Raw genomic sequence first — 26,511 nt, 5'->3', positions numbered from 1 at the left:
TCTTGTGTTATCTGTGACCATGTTAGTGGGGTAGGAGCAAACCTGTGATTTCCGCAGGTGACCAAGTGACAATTACCGGTGACACTACTGAGATTGGCTGCCTACCTTCATAATGGAAGGAAATGTGAAATTCCCATTGGAAGTTAGTAAAAATAAAGATGTACTATTTTTGCACCTAGAACCTCTGCCCTACAGTAGGGGTTGACAAACTGTGGTCTGTCACCTGTTTTTGTACAGGCTACCAGCTAAGAATGGTTTTCATTTTTTTAAATGGCTGGGGAAAAAATGAAAAGAAGAATCATATTTTGTGACACATGACAGTTACTTGACATTCAGATTCCAATGTCAATAAATGAAATTCCGTTGGAGCTCAGCCATGGCTCCTTTCCCGCTACAGCAGCAGAGTTGAGTGGTAATTAATAACAAACTGTATGTGGCCCAGAAAGCCAAAGATATTTACTCTCTGGCCCCTTTGGAGGGAAAGTTTGCTGACCTCGGCCCTAGAGGCTCCATAAACCTGGGACCAGTGGGTGAACTCGGCATCCTGTGTGTAGCCTGGAATCATATGTAGTACATGTGTGTGCTTGTGGACATGTGTATTTTCTGTGAACAAGTAAAGGCATTTCATCATATTCTTAAAGGGGTGTATGGCCCCTGGGAGATTAAGAGCCCCTGGATCAGGAAGTTCTTGAAATAAACCTGCAGTGAAGAAAAGTGAAGGATTAGTCAATAATTTACCCTTTTGATAGTTTCCTAGACCTAGATTGAACAAGCAATTATATGCAGTACACGCTACTAATTCTCTTAATGTAAGTCAATTACCTTAATGCTCTAGTCCTTTGGGGAGAGGAGTTGTCTTTGAAATCTCTAGCGTTGGGTAGAAACAACAGAGAGGGTCAAACACAGCAGCAGAAGAAGAGCTTTACCACAGGGAAATGAATTCTGTCTGAGGTGGGATCTCTGTCCAGTGGGCTGAATGCTTTATTCAGGAGAGTCGTTTCGTGCAGCCCTCGTCCTGTGGCAGAGTGCAGGTTGGTGTGGCTTTTTGAAAAAGCTTTTGGCAGCTTCTCTCCAGCTGGCACTGAAAACAATGGGGCGGTGTTTTATGATGTTTTTGCAAGGTAAGCACAGATGAGGCCAGGGCCAGACTCCTTGAGAAGGCAGTTGGGCATTTGTCCAGAGCCTGTGGGGCCTGACCCGGGCTTCTGAGAGGAGCTGAGGCAAGCCAGCTGACTGCCCGGGTGTCCTGCCATCACTGGAATTGGCCTAGCCTATTTTGTGGCTGTGGCCCAAGCCCAGGCAAGCCCAAGGCAAAATTAGTTACTATCTTTTCCTGATGATTATGAGCAGACAGAACTTTTGTTCAGTCATACATACCGAGAAAGATTGCACTGTCCTCTGAATGGCCTTTATTTCTCCTTAGGAAAGTGACAAATGGTTGCTGGCTGGTACGGGTTAGGAAAGCTTAACTTTATACAGTTGTAACCTAACTGTATTACTGAATCAGATAGGTTAACCATAGTAACACATAGACCCCAAATGATAATTGCTCAAACACAGGAGAAGCTTAGTTCTCTTGTGAACAGATTAGCGAGGTGGCTCTTTTCCACATAGGGTCCCAGGTATCAACATGTAGCTTCTAAGGTCACCCAAGGGCTTCATCTTCAGTCCAGCCAGCCAGAGGGGAAAGGGAGCAAGGAAAGAGAGCTTAGGAGGATTTTTATGGATCGTCTTGGAAGTGGCATAATCACTTGCACACACAACCCATTGACCAGAACTTAGTCCCACGCCACACCTAACTACAAGGGAGGTTGCAAAATTCATATAGCTGTGTCCCTAAAGATTGGAGAACATGAATAGTTAGCAATCTTGGCCACACAAAGTTTTGGTACTGCCGAATTTTAGGGAATTTGAGTGATAACACTTATTTGTCTGTGTAGTGTCTTACTCATTTAAGAGTAATTTACTGAGTTCGGACCCAGTGTTGGGTGCTAGGGCTACAGCAGTGAGAAGATCACTCTTTCCCTCTTGGAGCTTGCAAGTTGGCAGAGAAGCCAACAATGAGAAATCATACTGACAGCCATTTTGAAAGGGGAAATGCAGGACACTATTAGGGGCCCAGTGTAATCATGAGGGACTGATGAATGATGTGCAAACTGACAGTTAATGGGTGCTGTTGTGGAGTTGGGATGTGTGGCTTTTGGATACGTCAGCAGGGAGGGGTGGGATAGAGGGAGGAAAAGCGATACATGAAGGAATGCCTGACTTCCTTCCGGTGATGGTGTGGCTCCTTGGGGTCCCAGTGCTTTCTTCCCCTCTCCCCTCTGTTGACCCCCCCCTTCTATCCCCCTTTTCCTTCCCTCAGGTGAGTGTAAAGAACCTCATTTGATTCTCTCCTCTCTTAGCAGGTATGTTGGAGACAGTGAGCTGTTCTCGTCATGTCATGCTTTTCTGTTGTCAGTACTTCTTTGGATCAGTCGTGTTGACCGTCTTGCTGGGGGTGGCTTGGCAGTTTAGGGAAAGTGATGGTTAACGAAGAGCATATGGAGATGGAAGACAAATAAGGATTAGCAATCTAAGTCTGGGGCTTCACTTCAGGAGGGAAGAGAGGCCACTAACCAGTACATTTCAATGTCAAGGAAGGGAAATAAATAACAGAGGTGCCTTCTGTTAGCGGGAGGACAGTATCTGTTTTCTTCTCTTCTCACCCTTTGCTTTTCTTTCTTTACCCATATTTATTTTTCCTTTTTATCCTAGGTTCTGATTTTTTTTTTTTTTTTTTGCTTTCTTTTTTCTTCCCCACCTTCCTGTGTCTTTTGATGGGTTGCTTCTTCTTTGATATTTATATCACCTTTGATTAGGTGATCCTGCTATGGGAAACAATCTCATTTAGCTTTGCCTCTTGGTGTTTTTCCAAGCTTTATTTCCCGCCGGCAGTATTCATGGACCCTATGGATCAAGCGAAGTTTTTCAACCCATTGATATTTATTTTTTTCTCACCTCTCCACTGTTCCCGTCCCATCTGCCCTTTTAGACCTATTGTTTCCTCCACTGAGTTGTCTTAATTCTCCCTTCCTTTCTGCTGTCTCTTCTGCCACCTCCCTACCCAGCCAAAGAAACCTCTATCTGCTCTCACCTCCCATAGCTCCTTTATCTCACTGACTACTTTACTTGAGCTATTTACTTTTGAGAGACTATGTGCTCGATGACATGGTGGCCATGTCATTCATTCTCTTTGGCTCAGTGGCCCCGTTCAGTCTTTGCAGCACATGTTGAGTGAATGACTAAACCTTGCTTTCTTACTCATGTTGAGCCAATTCGTGGTGGCCCATTTTTCATTTCTGCCAATGAGGACACATTGTCCAATAGTGTCTGGCTTTGTTAGTGTCCCTCAGGTCTCAGTTGTAAGACTGAAAGTTCTCTGTGTAAGATTGAAAATCTATAGGTGAATTTGAGGAGCCACTGAAGAATCAGGAAGGGCACTCTTAGTCTTCCTGTGGTTTCTCTGGCTAGTGGCATGCCTGGGCCTGGAAATGTGGGAAGACAGTGTACACTCTGAGAAATCCATTTAAATGGACCGACATGTGGTTGATAACTAGAAAGATTTTAGAAGCCTTTATCAGACTTCAGACTAACAAATGGAGCTCGAGGTGGAGTATCTGAATTCAAAATGAATGCACAGATCCTGAAAACCAAAATTTGAACTCAATAAAGTCATTTTTGGGAACATGACACCAACAGACAGTTGTACAGTGTCATACTGGAATGGGGACAGAGATAATTAGTGCCTGTCATTGGTGAGTGGTGAAGACAGGGAGGGCACCATTCCATGTGAGAAGGGGTTGAAAAAACTGTTTCAGTTTTAGTTTATGTTTTAGACCTGAGAAGGACAAGAGAACTACCTTAAATAGTTCAAATGTTGTCAAGTTAAATGGAACTAGACTTACCATTGTATCAGTGGTTGAAAGCTACAGAAAATATTTCCAGATCAAAATATAAGAAATAACTTAATAGACAGAGCTGTATAAAGAAGTAATGAGCTGACTTGACAAGTAATAAACTCCCTGGAAGACCACTAGACTGGTGGTTCTAAAGGAGACCAATTGTGGCACATGGGCTACTCTTCTACCCTGTACCCTTACCCAACATTGCTAATGGTTTATGATAGTTTTTTTTCTTTGAGTCTTAAAGACCAAAATTTCTTCTTAGGACAGCACTATTAAATTGGAGTTGGCTTTTAAATAGAAACCTCCTTCCCCTGCCTGGACTAGGTGATGTTTAAAGTCTTTTAACAGCCATGAAAGACTACAATTCTAAGATTTGTAAGTCTCACGTGATAGCATACCCATGGTATTTATTTCTTTTTTGAAGTATCATTAACAGTTATGAATACACACAAACACACACACACACACACACACACACGTTATCATACCAAAGAAAATCAACAATAATTCATTGGTATCTTCCAATACCCAGTGCATATTCAATTTTATTTTGTCCTCAGTAGCTTCAAAACTTTTTTTTTACAGTGATTATTTTAATCCATCTAATTTATACAACAAAATGATTTTGTCTGGCTGTTAATGTTTATTATTTTCCCTAGTAGGATCTGGCCCAAGTATATTGATGCATTTTGCTTGCACTCTCCAATTCCAAGATATGAAGGGATGATATGTGAATGCAATAGAATAAATCTTGAGGTGAAAGCTAAGCTTACATTGGTAAACAACTTATAATGAAAAAAGGGGAGACAACCATTAAAGCTTTAGTTTTTAACTATAAACATCAATTTGGGTGATAGTGGCCTGCTACTCTCAAGATCCAGGTGAGAAAAAAGAACTGTACCAACAAGGTATGACAAGAGTTTTCTAAAAATAAATAAGACAAATTACCAATAGTAAACTTGTAATTGTACTGTGTGTGTGTTTGTGTAGGGTTGTTGTACTATTTTTTTATATCAAAATGATCACACAAGTCTAGTTAACAGATTCTATCACCTCACATAACTACAAAATTTTTTTTCTTATCATGAGAACTTTTAAGATCTATTCCCTTAGCAACTTTCAAATATGTAATACGGTATTATTAACTATGGTCACCATGCTGGACACTATATCCCCATGACTTACTTATTTTATAACTGGAAGTTTGCACTATTTCTTCTAAAAATAGAATATATTTTTTGAATCCACTCAGAAGGGTGCAATATGGCTCTACCTAAAGACCCTTGAGTGATAAATTTAATACCTTCTTTAAATTTTTCTCAGCTTGATTCTATCTTGTCAAATTCCCTAGAACATTAGGAATACAGACTATATAGCACAGCATTTAGGAAAATTTTTTAATTTATTTATTTGAAAGAGAGAGAGATTATGAGCAGGGTGAGGGGCAGAGGGAGAAGCAGACTTCCTGCTGAGCAGGGAGTGGAACTCGGGGCTCAGGGCTCCATCCCAGGACCCTGGGATCATGACCTGAGTCGAAGGCAGATGCTTAACAGACTGAGCCACCCAGGTGTTCCTGCACTATTTCTTTTAGAAATAGAATATATTTTTTGAATCCACTCAGAAGGGTTCAATATGGCTCTACCTAAAGACCCTTGAGTGATAAATTTAATACCTTTAAATTTTTCTCAGCTTGATTCTATCTTGTCAAATTCCCTAGAACATTAAGAATACAGACTATATAGCACAGCATTAAAAAAATTTTTTTTAATTTATTTATTTGAAAGAGAGAGAGAGAGAGCATGAGCAGGGGGAGGGGCAGAGGGAGAGGGAAAAGCTGACTGCATGCTGAGTAGGAAGCATGATGAGGATTCGATCCCAGGACCCAGAGATCATGACCTGAACCGAGGGCAGATGCTTGACTGACTGAGTGCCCCTAGCACAGCCTTTTAAGCTTCTAGATTTTTGAGTGTTTTCCCTCACTTACATGTATCTTACTTGATTTTTTAATTTTTTTTTTCAGAAAGTATTGATAGGGGCGCCTGGGTGGCTCAGATGGTTAAGCGTCTGCTTTCCGCTCAGGTCATGATCCCAGGGTCCTGGGATTGAGTCCTGCATCGGGCTCCCTGCTCAGCGGGAAGTCTGCTTCTCCCTCTGCCTGCCGCTCCCCCTGCTCGTGCTCTCTCTCTCTCTCTATCTCTGTGTCTCGAAAAAAAAAAAAAGAAAGGAAGTATTGGTAATAGGGATAAAAACCTGAGATATTTTGTTAGCTTAGAGATCTGGGCACTTTCTAAATTAGAGCTAAATCAGAAACTGCTGGGCACAAGGAAGCTGCAGGCTGGAGTGGCAAACTGTCGTCCCACAAGTCACAGAAGCATGCTGACCCATTCCGCTCTCACTGAGTGTTGCTATGCAGGATTGCAGGCTTGGTGTGGCCCAGACTTCTTACATTTTTAAGAGAAAATACAGGAACTCTTTAAATTGTTACATGTTGGTTCCAAAAAGTGATCCAACATTGTTGAGGCCAAAGAAAACACATCTGTGGGCCAAATCTGCCCTGCAGGCCACCGTTTCGCTAACCGTGGATGAGATCAGCAAATATTCCGCAGTTAAGGTTTCTCTGGCCACCTGTGTCTGGAAATCCAAAGCGTGAAGCCAATGGTCTCATGTTCTGGAGAGAGCAGTGGTCTGTGTTCTTCAAATGTTGACAGTATTTCTGGCTCACTGGCCTACGGGGAGGCTGGTGGTCCCTTCCTAGCTCCAGGAGGGGTGCTTTTTGTCCTGAGGGTAGGTGCCTCTCGCTCAGCACGTGCCTGGCAATACTGTCACATCTCCTGCTCCTTGTTGGACCACTGCCCGGGATGTGGGGCTGTGGTTTGGAAGCTATGACCTGTGTCCTGTAGAGAATGATTCATGAACTCCAGACGGCACTGAGCAGGCTGCAGCGATGTGGCCTCACGGCCATTTAAAATGTGTGAAGGCAGGTCTGGTTAGCATCACTCCTAATTATCCTCCAGGGGACGCCCGACAGTGTGAGGCTCCATTTCTTCAGTACTGGCCTTGGAGGTACAAGAGTCATCCTCCGTGAATGATACATCTTACAAGGGTATGCGATTTGTACCATCCAGATAATAGAGATAGTTGTTTGGAACTCTGGAAACACTCCAAGTGTAATGCCCTTAGTATTCCTTTGCTAAACATTGTTACAGCACAAAGAAAAATCTTGCATTTAAAAGAGGTACATTGTAAATAGCTTGAGAATGTGAACATCTCTGGGATAAAGGGTTATGGCTCTTTTTTTTTTTTTCCACATTAGATACTACATTTGAGGGGAGGATGTAAATATGAATAAATGAGCTGTATTTTTCTTTGAGTCTTCTCAATCTATGTATAAATTCAGTGCAGTTGAATTTGGAGGGGGGGGGGCGGATAGGACTTTGGCTCCGGAAATGTGATAAAATCTTCTAAACTTCAGTATCTAGAGGAATAGACATGTGAGAAGACTCTTAAAAAAGAAAATCAATGAAGGGAGAGTCTCACAAAATCTATTAAAACAAATTATAAAAGTATAGCAGTTAAAACAGTGTGTTACTGGCACAGGAATAGACAACTAAATTAGTGGAGCAGGGAGTCCAGAATTAGACCCAAGTGTATATGGACAGTTGGTATAAAACAAAGGAAGCTTTGGAAACCACAGGGATGACATGGATTACTTAATAAAGGGTGTCGAGACAAAGGGCTGATCAAAAGCTGAACCCTTCCCTAATTTCTTATACCAAGATAAATCTAGAGGTAGAAAATAAAAAGATGGAAGTAGTGGAATAAAAAAAGGGAGAAATATTTTTTTCAGTTGAGGGGAAGGGCTTTCTAAGCAGAATAGCAAAGATAAAAACGAAGATGGAAAATGTGGATACCTTTGAATATATAAAAACTGTGAACTTTTGTGTATTAAATCATCACCAAAAACAAGATTAAAGGATAATCAAAGATAGGTACACTATCTGTGAAAAGCATTAATATTCCTAATATATAAAAAAAACTTGCAAATTATTTAGAGAAAGATAAACACCTTACTAGAGAAATGGGCAAAGGACACACAGAGGACACTCACCAAAATAAAAATGCAGATAGCCAAAACATTATATGAAAGGGTGTCCAATCTCGACTTCACCCAGAACCCAAGAGTTCAAATACAACAGCCCCACGGTGCCCGTCAGAGCAGCAAAAGGGAAAAATAAGACCTCAAGGAGGGTGTAGTTGAAGGGACACTCTGAGGCCTTTTTGGAGAAAGTTTAATTTGTACTCACCTTGGGAGGGTTTGGCAGTCTGTATCCACATTCAGCTGTGTACACCCTTTGACACAGCAACACGACTCCTGGGAATATACCATAAGGGAAATCACTGGACAGCAATATATATATATATATATATATATATATATATATATATTTGTTGCTTTGTATTTTATAATAAGAAATTGGAAATTACTAGTACTTTATGTCTTAACTATACTTCAGGACATATGTATGTGGCAATATTATGCTATCTTTAAAAGGGGTGGTTTATGTCAATTTTTACTTATTACATATATTTATTGATAGGTAAGATCTTCAAGATATTTTTATGAATGGAACAGCCAGTTGTTAAACAGAGCATATCATATGCATATATAAATATGTAAATATAAACATATATATATATTTAAATATAAGAAGCGGTCTAGAAGAATATTCTCCAAAAGTTTAATTATAGTTGAACCTGGGTAGTGGGATGTTTGCTTTTTTGTTTATTCCTTCGTGTGTTACTGATATTTTTTTGTTGATAAATGGGAAAAACATGTATTATGTATTATGTTGATAAATGGGAAAAACGAATACATTTATATAACACACACACACACACACACACACACCACACACCACACACACCACACACGAAAGCCAACAAACCAACTTGCCAACTTGCTCATATTTCATATAAGGGCATGACTTTTTAAATGCACTTATCCTATTTGTCTGTTTACGTGAGTGTAGAGCGTACCTCAGTGTCATGGTGCTCATCACCCATAGTGACAGACCGAGAGTTGTCCCCATCTCATGTTACATTATGAGGGGCTTTCCTGTGGTATTAGTTGGAGCCTGAGGGATGGTGGTAGGAGCTGTTGTCCCTTCAGTAGGGTTCTTTTCTTCTACCATCATGTTTCCCCCTTCTGGAGGAATTTAAGGGAGGACCCCCTGTTTTGATATTGAAGATGGAAAATATATGAGATTCTGGACAGCAGTATTGTAAAACTGCATGTCTTTTTACTTAGCCATGTGAACAACATTTCATTTCATAAATTCTGGGAAAATAATTTTTAAAATAGAAATATAGTTGACATATAACATTGTATTAGTTTAAGGTATACAACATAATGATTCAATATTTGTATACATTGCAAAATGATTGCCACAATAAGTCTGGTAAACATCTGTCGGCATATACGATAATAAAATATTTTTTTCCCTCACGATGAGAACTTTTAAGATCTACTCTCCTAGCAACTTTCAAATATGCAATACAGTATTATTAGCTATAGTCACCAGGCTGTATATCTCCATGATTTATTTATTTTGTAACTGGAAGTTTGTATTTTTTGACACCCTTCACCTATTTCTCCTACCCCCCCACCCCATCTCCTGCCTCTGGCAACCACCGTCTGTTCTCTTTATCTATGAGGTTGGTTTAGTTTAGTTTAGTTTTTCATTCCACATGTAAGTGAGATCATATAGTTTTTATCTTTCACTGACTTATTTCACTTACCATAATGCTCTTAATGTCCATCCATGTTGTTGCAAATGACAAGATTTCCTTCTTTTTTTTATGGTTAAATAGTTTTCCATTGTGTGTGTGTGTATATATATATATATATATATATATATATATACACACACACACACAACATTTTCTGTGTTCACTCATCCATCAATGGACATTTGGGTTGTTTTCATATCTTGGCTATTGTAAATAAGGCTGCAGTGAACATGGGGTGCATATGTCTTTTTGAGTTAGTGTTTTTGTTTTCATAGGATAAATACCCAGAAGTAAAATTGCTGAATCACATGGTAGTTCTATTTTTATTTTTTTTGAGGAACCTATGAACTATTTTCCATAGTGGCTGTAACAGTTTACATTCCTACCAACAGTGCATGAGGGTTCCCCTTTCTCCACATCCTCGCCAACTCTTGCTATTTCTTATCTTTTTGATAATAACCATTCTGACAGATGTGAGGTGATCTCTCAGTGTGGTTTTGATTTATATTTCCCTGATGATTAGTGATGTTGAGCACCTTTTCATGTTCCTGTTGGCCATCTGTATGTCTTCTTTGGAAAAATACCTATTCAGATCCCCTGCCCATTTTTAAATTAGATTGGGGTTTTTTGCTCCTGGATTGTATGAGTTCTTTATGTATTTTGTATATTAACCCCTTAACAGATATATGATTTGCAAATACTTTCTCCCATTCAGTAAGTAGCCTTTTTTCTTTTTTTTATTATGTTCAATTAGCCAGCTATCATTAGTTTTTGATGTAGTGTTCAACAATTCATTACTTGTGTGTAACACCCAGTGCTAGTAACCACATGTGCTTTTTTTTTTTTTTTGATGATTTCTTTTGTTGTGCAGAAGCTCTGTAGTTTGTTGTAGACCTGCTTATTTATTTTTGCTTTTGTTGTGTTTGCCTTTGGTGTCAGATTCAGAAAGTCATTGCCAAAGCCAATGTCAAGGAGCTTACCACTTCTGTTTCCTTCTAGGATTTGTATGGCTCAGGTCTTAGATTTAAGTCTTTAATCTATTTTGAGTTCATTTTTGTGTGAGGTGCAAGATAGTCATCCAGTTTCATTCTTTTGCATGTGCCTGTCCAGTTTTCCCAACACATTTATTGAAGAGACTGTCCCTTCCCCATCATATATTCTTGGTTTTGTTGTTATAAATTAATTGACCTTATACATGTGGGTTTATTTCTGGGCTCTCTCTTCTGTTCCATTGATCTGTGTGCCTGTTTTAGGCCAATACCATACTGTTTTGAATACTATAGCTCTTTAGTATAATTTGAAACAGGGAGTGTGAAACCTCCAACTTTGTCCTTCTTTCTTGAGAGTGTGTTGGCTATTTGGGCTCAAAAAATAATTTTTGATCATTAGTTTCAGTTAGGATAAAAATCGAGTACAAGTTTCCAGACACTTCTTGATTTTCTAATTTCTTTTACATTGAGAATATACTTGTAATCAGAAGAAATTTTAAAGTTTTGTGGAAAAGAAAAAAAACTGTGGAAAAGAGATAACTCATATTTTAAAAATGAATCAGAGATGATCACATACTCAGATTATTCTTAAAAGACATGCTTAAGTTAAAAGGATATAAAGTATATTTTAGTTTGATTAGCTGTGCTGGCCCTGATTTTTACCAAGGATATGTTACTTTCTATTTCAAATGTTAAATAACCATATAATTATGACAGCCAGAGGACTTTCCAACTGTAGTTTTATAGACATATTATTATTACAGCTGACCTTAAAAGAAAAGAAAGAAATACAAAGAGCTTAAATGTAGATGTTACTCAGTGAGGGTAGAAACCTGAGGGAGGGGGTGGGGTTTTTCTCAAGGAGGTTGCATGGCTGGTTATAGTCACGTCGCTTGCCAACTTTCTGCTTAAAAGGATGTTCCTGGCAGTTGGTCTAGGATAGTACGGGTACTTGCTGTGTACTTTCTAAAGTCATCGGGAGGTAATACAGGCTACCTTCTCCTTCTCCTTTAGTCTCCCTTCTTCAACACCTCCCTGGCTTTCCCTATCCACACATGCACAGATTTGCTTTCTGATATAACCCCTTCACAACCAGACCTGGTATGTCCCCGCTTCATATATTTTATTTGTTGGCACATAATCTGTATCAGTCACACTAAAATGCATGCATGGAGGGAAAAGAACACTGGGCTAACCTCAGAGGCAGAAGCCTCTTCATCTACTCAGACCTCACTTCCCTGTCTGTACAATGGCCACCATAACACACTTTTTATAAGGTTATAGCTAGGGAAATGAAATGGTGTATGTATCTCTGTTAGGATTAGATTTGGCTGCATTTGACAAAAAACCAGTAACCGTAAAATAGTAGCTTTTAATAAAGTAGAAGTTTATTTTACTACAAAATAGAAGTTCATTTATTTCCTATATACAAGTCTAGAGACAGGCTGTCCAGGACTAGCATGATACTTTGTGGTTATAGGAGCCAGTCTTTATCTCCTCTTGTGCTGCCGTTCTTGGCAGGTGGCTTCTACCTCATTGCCCAGAATGACCACTTGAGTTCCAGCCATCACATCCAAATTTCAGCTAGGAGGAAGGAGGTTGGTGGAAGAGGGGTGTGCCTCCTTTCTCTAAGGATTCTTTCACGAGGATTGCTTACATATTGTACAGAACCATATCAGGTGGCCATGTACTCAGCTCAAAAGCAGCATTTATTATGAAAGAAAGATGTGGGGGCAAATCAGCAGTCTTTGCCATGGTATATGAAAGACTTCTGTGACCTAGGAAATGCTTCAAGTACAAAACAAATTGATGTAAATTGCCATAAAGCAACCTCACTACATTCACCCATTCACCAAGTGTTTATTAGCTATTTACTGGAGACGTGGCATGAGGACCGGCACCCCATCCACTTCCTTATATATTTCTTAGTCAATTAATGTTGTCTCCCAAGAAAAGGGTTCGAGGGATTCATGTAGCTGTGATTTTCCCCCACTTTGCCGAGCATGTGGGGACAGAACTTTCGCTAAGGTACTATATCCCTTTCTTCGGGAGATGGGAAAGAGAAGGGTGACATTGGAGCATGTAATAAATGGCAGCTCTCTAGCTCATCAGTATAGACTGCGTGTTTTTCCCTGCAGCTCATAGAGGTCCTGTCTTTTGTCATCAGTGCTTCATGTTGATTTACATCTTGTGTCCTCACTTACTTTGGATAGATGCCTTTTTCCCTATTTAAAGCACATGTGCTGGATTAGCTCTTCATCTTCTGCCCTCTTCCTTTCACATAGGGAACACTGTGTTTGAACAGGCGTGTCTTTTATTTGGGAAGCAAAGATATAAATAGATGGATAGAGAGATCCATCAGTGGGTGGGTGGATGGATAGATGGATAAATATAGATAAGCAAGCAAGCATGCATAACCTAATCGTCAGGCAGCATTGTCCCTTACTGGCTGTTTCTCAGGGGGGCCCCAGAATGTGCAGGACCCCTAAGAAAATAGAATACACAGTCCCAGGCTCAAAATACTCCATTTGGAAGGAATTCAGAGATGTCTAATACCCTTCATTCTAGTTTTTCAGGAATTGATGGTAGTGGGCTTTCTTTTTTTCATCTTGTTTTATTATGAAAATGTTCAGAGTCAGGAAACAGCCACAAACCCACCGCCAAGATGGAACAAACGTTAACACTTTGCTGTATTTACTTAATAAAAAACAGAAAATGAAATTTTATAGATGTAGAGCTTTTCTCCCACATAAATGCATGGTCCTTGGGTCATTCATGTCTTTACATAAATCCCACCTTATCTGGGACACTGTCCCCGGTCTTCCTATGTAAACCACCCCTTCTAGCAGCCTCCAACCTGGCTTGCTGGCGGTTTTCGCTGCTTGACTTATGTAGTGTATTTATTTGCTTGTCTTCTGTCTGTTTCCCTCCATGGGCATGTCAGCCTGTGCGAGAGCTGGATGTGGCTTTGTTCCTGATGAATCACCTGCGTGTCCAGCGGGGCTGGCGTAAACGAGAAGCCGGTGAACAGAACTCAAGCCTCTTTTAGGCTTCCTGACCCATCGTCTCCCTGCCTGCTTCTCTCCCCTGGGGGAACCACTGTCCTGAAGTTCTATATATCTTCCCCATCCTTGTCTTTATATAATCTAATTTTATTCATCTCTATGTGTGTGCATTATGTATACATACTCCAGAACAATAGATGGTGTTGTGCATCTTTAAAAATATTACATATGCAAACTATTTATATCCTCTGTCACTTGCTTTTTCTCACTCAACATTATGTGTTTGAGATTTATTTATGTGGATACATGAATATTTACTTCATATATTTCATATTCCTACAATATTCCTTTTAGGATTTTATCCCAGTGGGTCTATTTTTGGCCAGAGCCTTTTGTTTTTTTAGTTGTTTTTAAAGATTTTATTTATTTATTTTAGAGAAAGAGAAAGCACCCGAGAGCAGAGGGGGAGGGAGAGGGACAAGCAGACTTTGCACTGAGCACGGAGCCCGACCCGGGGCTGGATCCCACAACCCTGAGATCTTGACCCAAGCTAAAACCAAGAGTTGGTTACCCAGCTGACTGAGCCACCCAGGCTCCCCTTGGCCAGAGCCTTTTAATATCAAGATTTCACCTTTCTTTTGTCAGGGACTCTCTGAGTTTGACCTGTGGTAACAATTGTATCAATTCTAGAAATGGGTTAGAAAATGGATAATATGGTAAATTTTATGTGTATTTTACCATAATTAAAATATTTAAAAACTTATACCAAATTGTATACTTGGGAAAAAAAATAAATTAGAAGGGGAACCAAGTTAAGTGTGTTCAATAAGAATTGTACTCTGTAAAAATAAAATCACTGTAAATGGTATTTTTAGGGAGTGAATTTTACTCAGCACCATTGAATATGTTTATTTATAAAATTCTCTTTTTCAAGGAATTATGATTTCATTCTTGGTACTTTTAGAGAGAGGGAGAGAGAGAGAGAGATGGGGAGGGGCAGAGGGAGAGGGAGAGGGAGAGAGAATTGCAAACTGAGCGTGGAGCCAGATGCAGGGCTCGATCTCACAACCCTGAGATCATAACCTGAGCTGAAATCAAGAGTCAGATGCTTAACCTACTGAGCCACCCAGGCATCCCTCAATCTTAGTACTTTAGAAAATAGATTTCCCTCAAAGAAGACAAACAGATGGCCAGCAGGTACATGAAAAGGTGCTCAACATCACTAATCATCAGGGGGATACAAATGAAAACAACGAGCTATCACCTCATACCTGTTAGAATGGCTAATATTAAAAAGGCAAGTTGGTGCAGCCACTGTGGAAAAGAGTATGAAGGCTCCTCAAAAAGTTAAATATAGCGCTACCCTATGATCCAGCAATCCCACTTTTGGGAATATTTCCAAAAGAAATGAAATCATCATCTTGAAGAGATAACTGCATTCTTATGTTCATAGCAGAATTATTAACAGTAGCCAACAAACTAGCTATCTGTGGATGGATGAATGGATAAAGAAAACGTGATACACACACACACACACACACTGGAATATTATTCAGCTAAATATTATTCAGTTAAGAAGGAGGGAAGTCCTGTCATTTGCAACAACATGGATGAACCTGTGGGATTTTATGCTAAATGAAAAAATAAATAGACCAAGAAAGACAAACTTTGCATGGTATCACTTATATATGGAATCTAAAAATGAATGAATGAATGAATGAATGAATGAATGCAAATATGTGAGGTGATAGATGTGTTATGTCCATGGGGGGAATCTTTCCACAGTGTATGTATCTATCAAATCATCATGTTGTACACTTTAAATATCTTAACAATTTGTCAGTTATATCTTAGTAAAACTAGGGAAAAAAAGAAAATAGAATTCCCTCAGATGAATCACATATTTCAATATATAGTCCCCCCATATTAGTAAAGCTTTAGTGGCTTTTCTTTCAAGGAGGGAAAACTAGAGAACAAATATGTCAAGTTGCTCTACAGTAGTATTTAGAATTCTTGGTTTTCCTTTTTTAAGGTTGTTTTATTTTTTTATTTTTTAAAAATTTATTTATTTATTTGTCAGAGAGAGCACAAGCAGGGGGAGCTGCAGGCAGAGGGAGAAGCAGGCTCCCCCGCTGAGCAGGGAGCCCGATGCGGGGCTCGATCCCAGGACCCTGGGACCATGACCTGAGCCGAAAGCAGCCGCATAACCGACTGAGCCACCCAGGTGTCCCAGAATTCTTGTTTTTTGACAAGATTCTAGAAGTCAGAGAAGTCCATTTTTGCTATAACATGACAATTTGACTCTAGATATAGGTACAGAATAATTTCAGTGCCTGGGTTTTCTTTAGTACACATTTAAGTATCCTCCTTCTGAGCTTCCTATTAAAAGAATACTTGTTAGAGGACAAGGTTTTATTTAAAAAGCATTTTGTAGATTTTGTAGATATAATTGAAAAAGTTAGGAAAGATCTTACCATCTATAATTTTGAATAATGACTCAGTAGTCCTTGGCTAAATGCAAAATTGTTCTAGAAAGATCACATGATTGACCCTGTTTTGCATTTTGCTCATAAAAATCCTTCGGGGCTATGAATGAATATCTTGTTTTTAGAGATGTAGTCAGACTTTAGTTAGCTATTTAGCAATTTCAAAACAGGTCTTGTTAGGAATTTCCTAAATTTGATTGGTAATTTCCTTGAGCCCTAGTAAACTTGAATATTTAAAGACAATATTTAACACACAGTGTCAGTTAAATTAACTATCAGAGTATGGTTTTCTCTCTTTTTCTATTCAATTAGCAGACATTTACTGAGCATCTACCACATTCCTGGCATTGTGCCAGGGGCTGAGACTATCAGAGGAATGCCCCCTGGGTTGTAGAATCAGGTGGTTGAGACAGATATTTAATCGAGCTGTCAAAGGAAATGATCAGTGCTACATTGAAATAGAAATGTTCCATCACTGCACACTCCCTGTGTGGCCAGGACTCTTAGTGCAATAGATTGACCAACCCTCGACAACAGTGTCAGGAAGTACAGGGATAGGTGTCAGGGTGGGGATGGTGGGAGAACTGTCAAGCCCACCTACCATCTTTATTGACTTCTTTCTCCAAGCTACTACCGGTAACGATAATGATGGTAATTTCTTATTTGGGCAATTGATCTTTTCTCAGTCTTATATAAAGTATGACTAAAAAGATGTTTAGAAACTTTTAATTTTATTGAATTAAAAAACAGACTTTATTTCTTAGAGCAGTTTTAGATTCACAGCAAAATTGAGAGGGAGGGGGACACCTGGGTGGCTCAGTCAGTTAGGTGTCTGCCTTTGGCTCAGGTCATGATCCCAGGGTCCTGGGATCAAGCCCTGCATCGGGCTCCTTGCTCAGCGAGGAGCCTGCTTCTCCCTCTGCCTGGTTCTCCGCTCTCCCTGCTTGTGTTCTCTCTCTCTCTCTCTCTCTCTCAAATAAAGAAATAAAATCTCTAAAAAACATTGAGAGGAAGGTACCCTTCTATCTCCCGCCCCACACATGCATGGCCTCCCCCGTTATCAACATCCCCCAACAGTGGGACACATTACAGTTCATGAACCTGCATTTTCACATCTACACACCATTTCCACCCCAAAGTCCATAGTTTACATTAGGATTCACTCTTGGTGTTGTACATTCTATGGGTTTCGACAAATGTACAAGGACATGTACCCACCATCATAGTGTCACGCAGAATAGTTTCACTGCCCTAAAAGCCCTCTGTGCTCTGCCTGTTCACCCCTTCCTCCCCTGTGTTATTGAATTTTACGTATAACCTAAGCAAGAAGAGTTTGCCTGAAGCTCAAAGCAGCTCCAACTAGACTGCCTGCCAGAGCCCTCCAAACACATTCTGGAATTACCACTGACGGTGTTAGCCCCTTTGGTCATTCATGCTTCTATTTGAGAGCTGCTGTATTTAGCACAAATGCCCAAAGTTGATGTCAGGATCTGTGGCATAAAATCCTGCATTTTAAAACCAAGGAGTGGGGTGGATGTGTTCATGGCCAACTTGTTGGTCACCATCCTCCCTCCCTCATCACACATTGACCGCATTCGTCTTTACAGAAAAGTTGGAAGTCCCCAGACAGAACCACCTGTGTACTCCTGTGGGTTGGGGGTTTTCTGTGCTCCAGATGTCTTGATTACAATACAAACAGACCTATTTGCTTTTAGGGAAGCAAATGTTTTCTGTGTTCAACTGAGCTTGTAAAATTTCATTAAGAAGCTAATCATCTGCCCTGATTAAGTAAACACTGGATGTTTGGCATGAATATTTTAACTTCCTATTTCCAAGCTGGCTCAGCCTTCTCGAGGTTACTGATTGTCATCTGGGACCAATAATTTTTCAGTCACCTGTGCAGTTTTCCACTCTAGCATCACAGACTGCCCTCCCCATCCCCATTCAACTGGGGAAGAAAACCAAGGCTCTCCCCGAGCCCCAGCCATGAAACTGGTCCTCTACTGCTCATTAGAGGACTTTTCTCTCACAGTCTAACCAGTGAATCTCATAGCTGCCGGCTCCTGTGCAGAGCAGGAGACTAAATTCTGCGTCTTTTGAAATTCAACTTGAGATTGCAACCATTTTCCATCCTTCCACGTTTGCTTTTATAAACATTTTTTGGCTTTAACAAAGATCGGAGTTTTTCTTAGTGACATTAAGTATATGTCTATGAATATGTATTTAATATTAAGCATTTATTTTCAAACCTGGGAAAGAGCAAAAGAGATAAAGATGCACAGAGCTTAAAACAGTTGCTGACAGTGACTCAGACATTATTAATATTGTTATAGGCATGATGAACTGGAATGGTGGTAGAAAGGTTTTCTCTGGGGAAGAATACATTAGATACCATTTTCCAAAGTGTGTTTCTCAGAGTCTCAAACAAATCTGGCAAGTGTTTAGAAGGGGAAAAAAGAGGTTTTGTGGCTAAATAAAATTGGGAAGTACTCCTCCTGCAAAATTCCTGTGTGTTAGTGATTTATAGTATGCATTGCCATATTAAAGGCTGTGAGAATTTCTGAACAAATAGGAAATTTGTTCAACTTTCCTTTTTTTTTTAAGATTTATTTATTTGAGAGAGAAGGAGAGAGAGAGCATGCAGGGGGAGGGGCAGAGGAAGAGGGAGAGGGTGGGAGAATCTCAAGCAGACTGTGCTAAGCCAGAGCCCAATGCTGAGCTCAACATGGGGCTTGATCCCACGACCCCAAGATCACAACCCGAGCCAAAATCAAGAGTTGGATGCCTAACCAACTACGTCACCCAGGCACCCCTGTTTAACTTTCTTGAACAAAGTGTTTTGCAAAGTCATTTGGCTACAAATGCCTACTTTTTTGTTTCCTTAATTTTAATCTATCACCTGGAACTGACCTTCAAAACCAGTAGAACACACTTGTACTTTGTTGTAGAATGAGAATCTCTGGAATAGTCTAGGGCAGTGGTTCTTGAACCTGAGTGTGCATCAGAATCCTGGAGGGCTTGTTAAAATACAGGTCGCTGGGTCTTACCCCCAGAGTTTCTGATTTGAGAAGTCCAGGGTGGGCTGAGAATCTGTATTTCTAATAAGTTCCCAGGGCATGCTGCTGCCGCCGGTGGGGCCCACACTTTGAGAACAACTCGTCTGTGGTCAAGCTGGAAGGAAGACAAAAGTTCCATGGGGTAGCGGTAGTACTACAGGGGTGGCGCTAGACAACGTGCAGGTTAATTCACTCCTGTGGTCTCTACTGACTGAGCCTGCTGTGTTCCAGGCACCGTGCGAGGTGCTGGGGATGCATGCACGGGTGGTGGATGCAGGCCTGGTCTTTGCCTTCAGGAGCTTACAGGGTAATGGGAAGGCAGGCAGTAAACAGGCACAGGAAATGAGTCAGTTGGTCCAGATAAATTGGGAAGACCCCTGCGAGGGAAGCCTATAGTGTGCTTTGATACCAAACAAAAGGTGGTCTGGAAAGATCTCTGGGAGGTGGCAGTGACATTGAAGCTGAGACAGGCCGTGAAAAACTGGGGGGCCCTGAGATGCTGAGGTTAATGATTTAGCCAGGATAAAGACATGTGTGAAGACCCTGATGGGTTAGGGGAGAGTGGCAAGTTCCAGAGCCAAAAGAAGGCCAGTGTGGCTGGAGGCCAGTTAGCAAGAGAGAAAGTGCAAGGAAGGGAGGTCGGAGAGGAGACAAGGAAGGGCCAGGTCATCAGAGCTCATTGATGGAGTTTGGGTTTCATCCCAAGTGCAGAAGGCTCCGGTGAGTATTTAAAGTTGTGTTGTGTGAAGGCAGGGATGTGAGGGGGAAGAGCAGATGCTGGGAGAGCAGCAGGAAGACCGTGGCTGGCATCAGGGTAGAAATGGGGCTGTGGTGTGGCCAGGGCTGCTGTGTACTCGTGGGCTTTAGGGGGCGCCACTCACATGGGTTGCTTGTATCTACCTGAGGTGGAGACACCTGGATGGCCTCCGGGTCTATTACAGAGGTGGATTATACAGGACTTGATGATGGATCAGATGTAAGGCTCAACAAAGAGAGAGGTGCCAAGAACGACTCCTGGGCTCCTGGCCTGAGCAACAGACAAGAGAGGAGGAAGAGCGTGGAGAGACGGAGGAGGTGCCACTTCATTTCTGAGAGAGGGCCCAGAACAAAAGAGTTACTTTTCAGGAGACTGTGAAATGACCGTGGCCACTGTTATTCTGCAAACACAGTAATTGGCCTTTTGTTGGCACACAAAAGAAATGATGTTGGGGTTTGAGGAGCGTTCTTATTAGAGAGTTGCCCTATATATCACAGATCAGTGGCTGCCTGGTTGCCCTGAATTAGAAAACAAATAAGGCCATTTAACACTAAACATAATGTTGTCTTTCTCTAATAATTCAGAGAGCACTTCAGAATCTCACAGAGACCTATAGCATTGTGTGTAACAAACCACACCACAATTTACTGGTGAAAACAGCCGTGTTATTATGCTCATGGATTTTGTGGGTTAGGGATTAAGACAGGGCATAGCAGGATGGCTTGCCTGTGTTGCATGATGTCTGGGCTCCTCTGGAAAGACTTGTCAGCTGGGGTGCCTTGACACATATGAGGCGGGAGTCGTCTGGAGAGGTCTTCACTCCCATGTCTGGCGGGTGATGCTGGCTGTCAGCCTGCGCGCCTCTGCACGGCCTCTCCACCGGGCACAGGCCCTTCTTCACGGTACGGCGCCTACAGGCCAGTTGAACTTCTGACATGGCAGCTTAGGGCTCTAAAGGCAAGTCATCGTTGCAAAGATCTTGAATCTCTAAATTATCCAGGACAGGTAGCTGAGTCCATGTTCTGCTTAATAGAACGCTAGATCAGAAAGGGATTGCTGTGCTCAGCATGCTGCCTCAGGGATAATCGGATTTGGGGAAGAAGAGTCTCGTAAAAGGGAAGAGCTAGATGTTTTGCATTAAGCCAGATGACAAGGATATTCTTACTTTGGCTGTGAGCCAGTCATGTGGTAAACAAGTATTTTTCCACTCTCTTCCACTTGCCCGGCCCTGAGAGGTGAAGCCACAAAGCAGAGTTCCTGCTTACTGGATAATAAAAGGATGTTTATAAACTAGGACATAATAAGAACAGGTTTGAGTTATTTAAACATTACATGGACGCAGATTTCCCAAGACCTCTACTCTTGGGTCCATTCTGATGGGCTTCATCCATCAGCTAGCAATGCACAGTGCTGCAGATTTGGACATTATTCTTGATTTGGGTTTTGGGTAGCCTCCAATGATTGTAACACACCGTCTAAGTTAGATGCTCTAGCCCTAAGATAAGATCCTGGATCTAAGGCAGCAGATTTCAAAAAGGAAAGTATAGGCATCCCAGGAAGTGTGCAAGATGATTCACTGGGGGCAGTAGAATACCTACTTTTTTTTTTAATTTATTTTTTATTTTGTTCATCTGATCCTGTGCGGGGCTTGATTCACAACCCTGAGATCCAGACCTGAGTTGAGACCAAGAGTCAGATGCTCAACTGACTGAGCCAGCCAGGCGCCTTGAATACCTACTTCTATCTCTTAAAAAATTTTTAATATATATTTTTGTATGCACCTTATAGAATATTAAATCTAATAATATAGTAGCAAGTTTATAAAATTTATGAATGACTAGTTAAGTAAGTAATTTTGTTTGTGCTCAAAAAGTTGCTTTTTTCATTGATGGGGAGTTTATCCCTTATAGCTAATAGTATCGAAACTTTCTTATGCATACAAATCACCTGGAGAAACTTGATTTTTCTGTGCTCCGTGCAAGAGTTTAGAATTTGGGGAATTGGTTCACACTATCTGAGCTCACAGGAGACTGATTTATAAACCAAAATGCCAAATTTATAATTTTCTGATAGCTTGAAAACCAGACTTATCATTTATACATATTAGGCTTATTTTTTTTTTTTTTGGACAAAGTAATTTCTCTGAGGATGTGAAATATCAGACAAAAGGCTTGATGAACCTTAAACTAGAAAGAAAATTTGGGGTTCCTAAAGGCTGTTTGCAAGAAGCCAATGCAGTGTAGTAGTGGGTTATTCTTGGGATAGAATAGTGGCTAACGGTGTGAATTCTGGTGGCCAGACTACCTGTGTTCCAGCAGTGACCCAGCCGCCTCCCAGCTGCAGTGTGACCTTGGGCTAAGTAAGGAACCTCTCTGTGCCTCTTTCTCCATCTGTAAAATGTGGACACTCATAGTTTATACTCACTCTGAAAATGCTTAGATCAGGGGCTGGCACAGGCTAAGAAACCAATCAGTGTTGGTGATTCTTCTCTATTCTAAGCATGTTTCTTCCTAAAGAATTTCATTTTCGTCTAGAATCAGCAACTCCTGGAGGGATAGTCTTATCACTTAACATCCTCTTTTCAATATTCCTCAATTTCGTTTGGTGCCTTTGTCATTTCAGTATCTGAATCCCTTATGGGACTGGGATTCTTTCTGTATCCCCAGAACCTATCATGATGCCTGGTTCTGAAACACTGCCCTTAAGAGTTTATGGCTTTACATGTGCCTTAGAGCAGGTCTTTGGATTGCAGTTCATTTGGTCCAAATTGTATTGCTTTTGGCCAAAGGCATGAGCAGACTTAGAAAGAAAAGTATAGATCCCAGTTGCCAACTCAAAAGCTTCGGAGTCTAGCAGGTGGTTCCTTCTGGTGGGTGAAGAAGGCGCTGGTGGGGGGAGGGGAGAGTGGTGCTGACCTAGAGCATTTGTGCCCCAATAAAGACATCCAGATTTAGATTTCAGAAACCTGTGCGGGCCAAGCAAGATCTCTGAGCAGATTTGGGGTCTAATTTTTGAGCTCTGGTATAGATCAAGATAGGGCTAGATAAAAATGTACAAATATGTTTTATTGCTTCTCCTACAGTGTGAATTTAAGGGCTAGAACAGTGTCATTTCTCTTTGTGTGAAACCTCTCTCTCCAGGCCCATTGTAAAAATGATGAGAAAGCCCTTCTCATTTCGTAAAATGAGTCAAATCATTTACATAACCAGTATGTTAAGCGCATTATCAAAAGTAAGTCTGAGTTTAAATGCTGCTATGTATAAGTAAGGGCTCATAGTTACTGCTAAACGTTTCTCTCACTGGGTAAGTTTGAGGGTGAATGTTTCCTAATGCCAAGCACCTTCTGTCATGAGTAATGCTTCTGCAGGTCGTATTTAATGGTGAGTTAACTCCCAGGAAAACTCAAGCATTTGGCTAATCTGTCCATTGTCTTTTAGACACCGAACTGCATTTTCTGAACTTCTCTAGAGTTCAGGGGCTCTTCTTAACCAATCTCTCTTCCTAGCTGCTCACAGGAGCTTGCCCACAGGAAATGAGATGTATCTTGTGACCCACTGTCTGTGGTTGGGGCTCACTCTGCCTTTACGTCACCCCAGTAATTACAAGTGACTGTGGCAGCAATTAGAATTTGTTCACCAAAGATGAAAGGCTTGTCTGGTCAGCTCTTCTGGCAAGTGTCACCTCCCACAATGTTGAGCGTATCTTGATTTTGTTCATCTGATCCTATGCATCTCTCGTTACAAGACCTGCTAGCGAGGATGTTTATGTGGCCCTTGGGCATATTTTCTCTCTTCCTGTTTGGCTAGTGCCATCTTGATTACTCTGGAATTTAGTTGAGAATGGGTCGGACACCTTAACCTCCCCCACCTCTGTCCCCAGCCTATCTTCTTTCCCTCCTTCCATCAGCCAGCCAGAACGGGCATGTTGGAGAAAGAGTGAAAACATGGATTAAATAATACCAGGCAATGTTTGTTAATTGCTCACCATACAGTAGGAACTGTGCTAAGTGCTTTATGAGCAGCATTTCATTCCATCTCACATATCCCCAGGAGGTAGGTTCTATTCCTGTTTCCACTTTACAAAGAAATGGAGGCTCAGGGGAGGGTTAGTGACCTGCCTGAGGTCATATAGCTCTAGGTGGCAGGGTCAGTCCTTGAACAGGGTCCTTCTGCCTCCAGAACCCACCAGGTTATACTGGGCCATCCTCAGAGGTGGCTAAAGTCCAAGGCAGAGTCAGCTAAGTCTAAACAAAGCCTGGGGACCAAGAGGAAGGGACTACTATTTGGGAGAGATATTGCTTGGAAAGCATTGCTAGGAGGGCCTGGGGAAGGTTGAGGGCTAAAAAGTAAGCCGTCTTGGGTAGGGGAGAAAATCAGGAGGAAGCAGACCTACTGAGCAGAGTCGGGCCAGGGAAGCCAGCGCTCTGTGGCAGGGGTGCGGGTGAGAGACCTGGTGGTAGGGGAGGGCTGCAGGGAGGGGAGCAGTGGGAGGTGCGGGAATCCTGTCGCAGGATGACCTTGTTCTCCCATAGAAAATGGACCGCGCGCACGTGTGTGTGTGTGCATGTGTGTGTGTGTGTGCGTGTGCGTGTGTGTGTGCATGTGCGCGCGCGTGCGTGTGCGTGTGTGTGCGTGTGCGTGTGTGTGCGTGTGCGTGCGTGTGTGTGTGTGTAGGTGGAGGGAGATGGGCTTCATTACAGCACATGCTCAGCGTGGAGGCAAAGCCTGCCCTTCTTCCATTTAGAGACAGTGCTGTGGGGAGGGGCTCTCCTGAGGGCTGCTTTTCAGCTGGGGGAAGTGCATGACCCGCCTGACCCAACAGTGTGGCCCAAGAGAACAGAGGAAAAAGGCTTCCTGTGTCAGGCACTTCTGGGAACCCCAGGAACACACAGCTGTGCTTCCCTCCCTTCCACTTCAGCCCCATCTTCCCCGCCCTCTTGACCTCGTGCTGCCAGAGAGGGTCCTGCTACCCAGACACAGCTGGGAGTGTCTGAGGCCAGACCTCCCAGGACCTGAGGAATGCACAAAGCCCTCCACTCAAGCCGGTTGGAAATAAAGTCTTTTCTCACCCTCTGAATAAAGTTTCTCTAGGAACACTGGTCCTAGCTGAGTGACATGGCTGGTCTGGGCTATGGGTCTCCCAGCACACCTCATCCTCTGGAAATTCATCCTTCTGAGGAATTCTTGAAGAATGCAAAAGAGTTAGGTACCCTCTGTGACCCTGCTTCCTTTTCTGGTCTTTTATAAAGCTCTTTGGTGGAACCACTCCCTGCACTGTACTCTGGTCAAACCTCTCCTTACAAGAAATCGTGTTCGCGTTCTCCATCCCCAGCACCCTTCTCCAGCACTGGGCCTGTACTGGCCTGTTATGAAGCTATCCACCCACGCCTTCTACTTTCTGTGACTCTGTTCCAACATCCAGACTTCCCATGCCTGGAACCAAGCCAGCAGTTTGATTTTAATAGGAGCTTCTAATCATTTCATATGCGGGTTTGGGCTAGCCAGAGACAAGGAAATAAATGTTCCACATTAAAAAAAAAAATCAGTGTCTTTTTGCCCTACTTCCACAAGTCACTAGGTTCCCAGGAACTGCTTATTTGTGGCCTGGCCATGGACATTAATGTCTTAATGTAGGTGAGGTCTCACAGAAATCAGAACTCTGCAACAGGTAGCCCTCGTTAGAGGGGGCACAGGTGAGCTGAACTGATAAGGAACGTTAGCTGAGCCTCGTAGCTGCTTGTTACCAGCTTTTTAGCAAGCCTTCCTACATACTGGGTAAGTAAGGCGCAAGACCAAGGCCCCAGTCGAGGGCAACAGAATTGATAGGAAGTCTGAAGGGCTGAAGGTTCTGGGATGGTCAAACAGCTTAAAAAAATTTTTTTTGTTTGTTTGTTATTGAAGTATAATTGACAAACCATGTTGTATTAGCTTCAGGTGCACAACATGGTGGCTCAACAATTCTATACATTACACAGTGCTCATGATGGTAAGTGTCGTTGCCATCTATCACCATACTACGTTATTACAGTATTATTGACTATATTCCCTGTGCTGTACTTTTCATCACAAACAGCTTTGAAACAAGGCCAAGCCCTACCTGTAATGGACTGAGGGAGTGGCTATCTTCAATCAAGGTTAAAGGTGGACAAGAGCCACACACAACCATGACACCCACCCACCCAGACTCTTTGGCATTCCTAACCCCTTTATAGACAACCACGTCTCTATCTCACCACAGAAACCTTCAGGCCATCTTCATACAGACCCTTTTCTTATTGGGGTATAGATTTTGATAAAGAATTAAGATAAATCAAGACATTACTCCTTTTTATTCTTTTAAGACACATATATTGAGCACCTACTGTATGCCAGATGTCATGCTAGGTTGATACAGAGATGAATAAGACTATCTCTGCCCCGAGCCCACAACCTGGTTAGTGGGAGGGTGGGGGAAAACAAGGGTAGACAATGAGATGTGATGA

At 41.8% G+C, this 26,511-nt stretch overlaps 1 protein-coding gene across 8 annotated transcripts in view; it reads left to right on the top strand.

Annotated features, from left to right (window-relative positions):
* ANKRD44 (ankyrin repeat domain 44) overlaps positions 1-26,511 on the top strand; it is a 321,576-nt gene that overhangs the window by 118,745 nt on the left and 176,320 nt on the right. The window lies entirely within an intron of this gene.

The sequence above is a fragment of the Zalophus californianus genome, chromosome 3 (assembly GCF_009762305.2).
Source record: "Zalophus californianus isolate mZalCal1 chromosome 3, mZalCal1.pri.v2, whole genome shotgun sequence".
Classification (NCBI taxonomy): Eukaryota; Metazoa; Chordata; class Mammalia; order Carnivora; family Otariidae; genus Zalophus; species Zalophus californianus.
The sequence above is the reverse complement of the archived record's forward strand: the minus strand, read 5'-3'. Positions and strand labels throughout refer to the sequence as shown.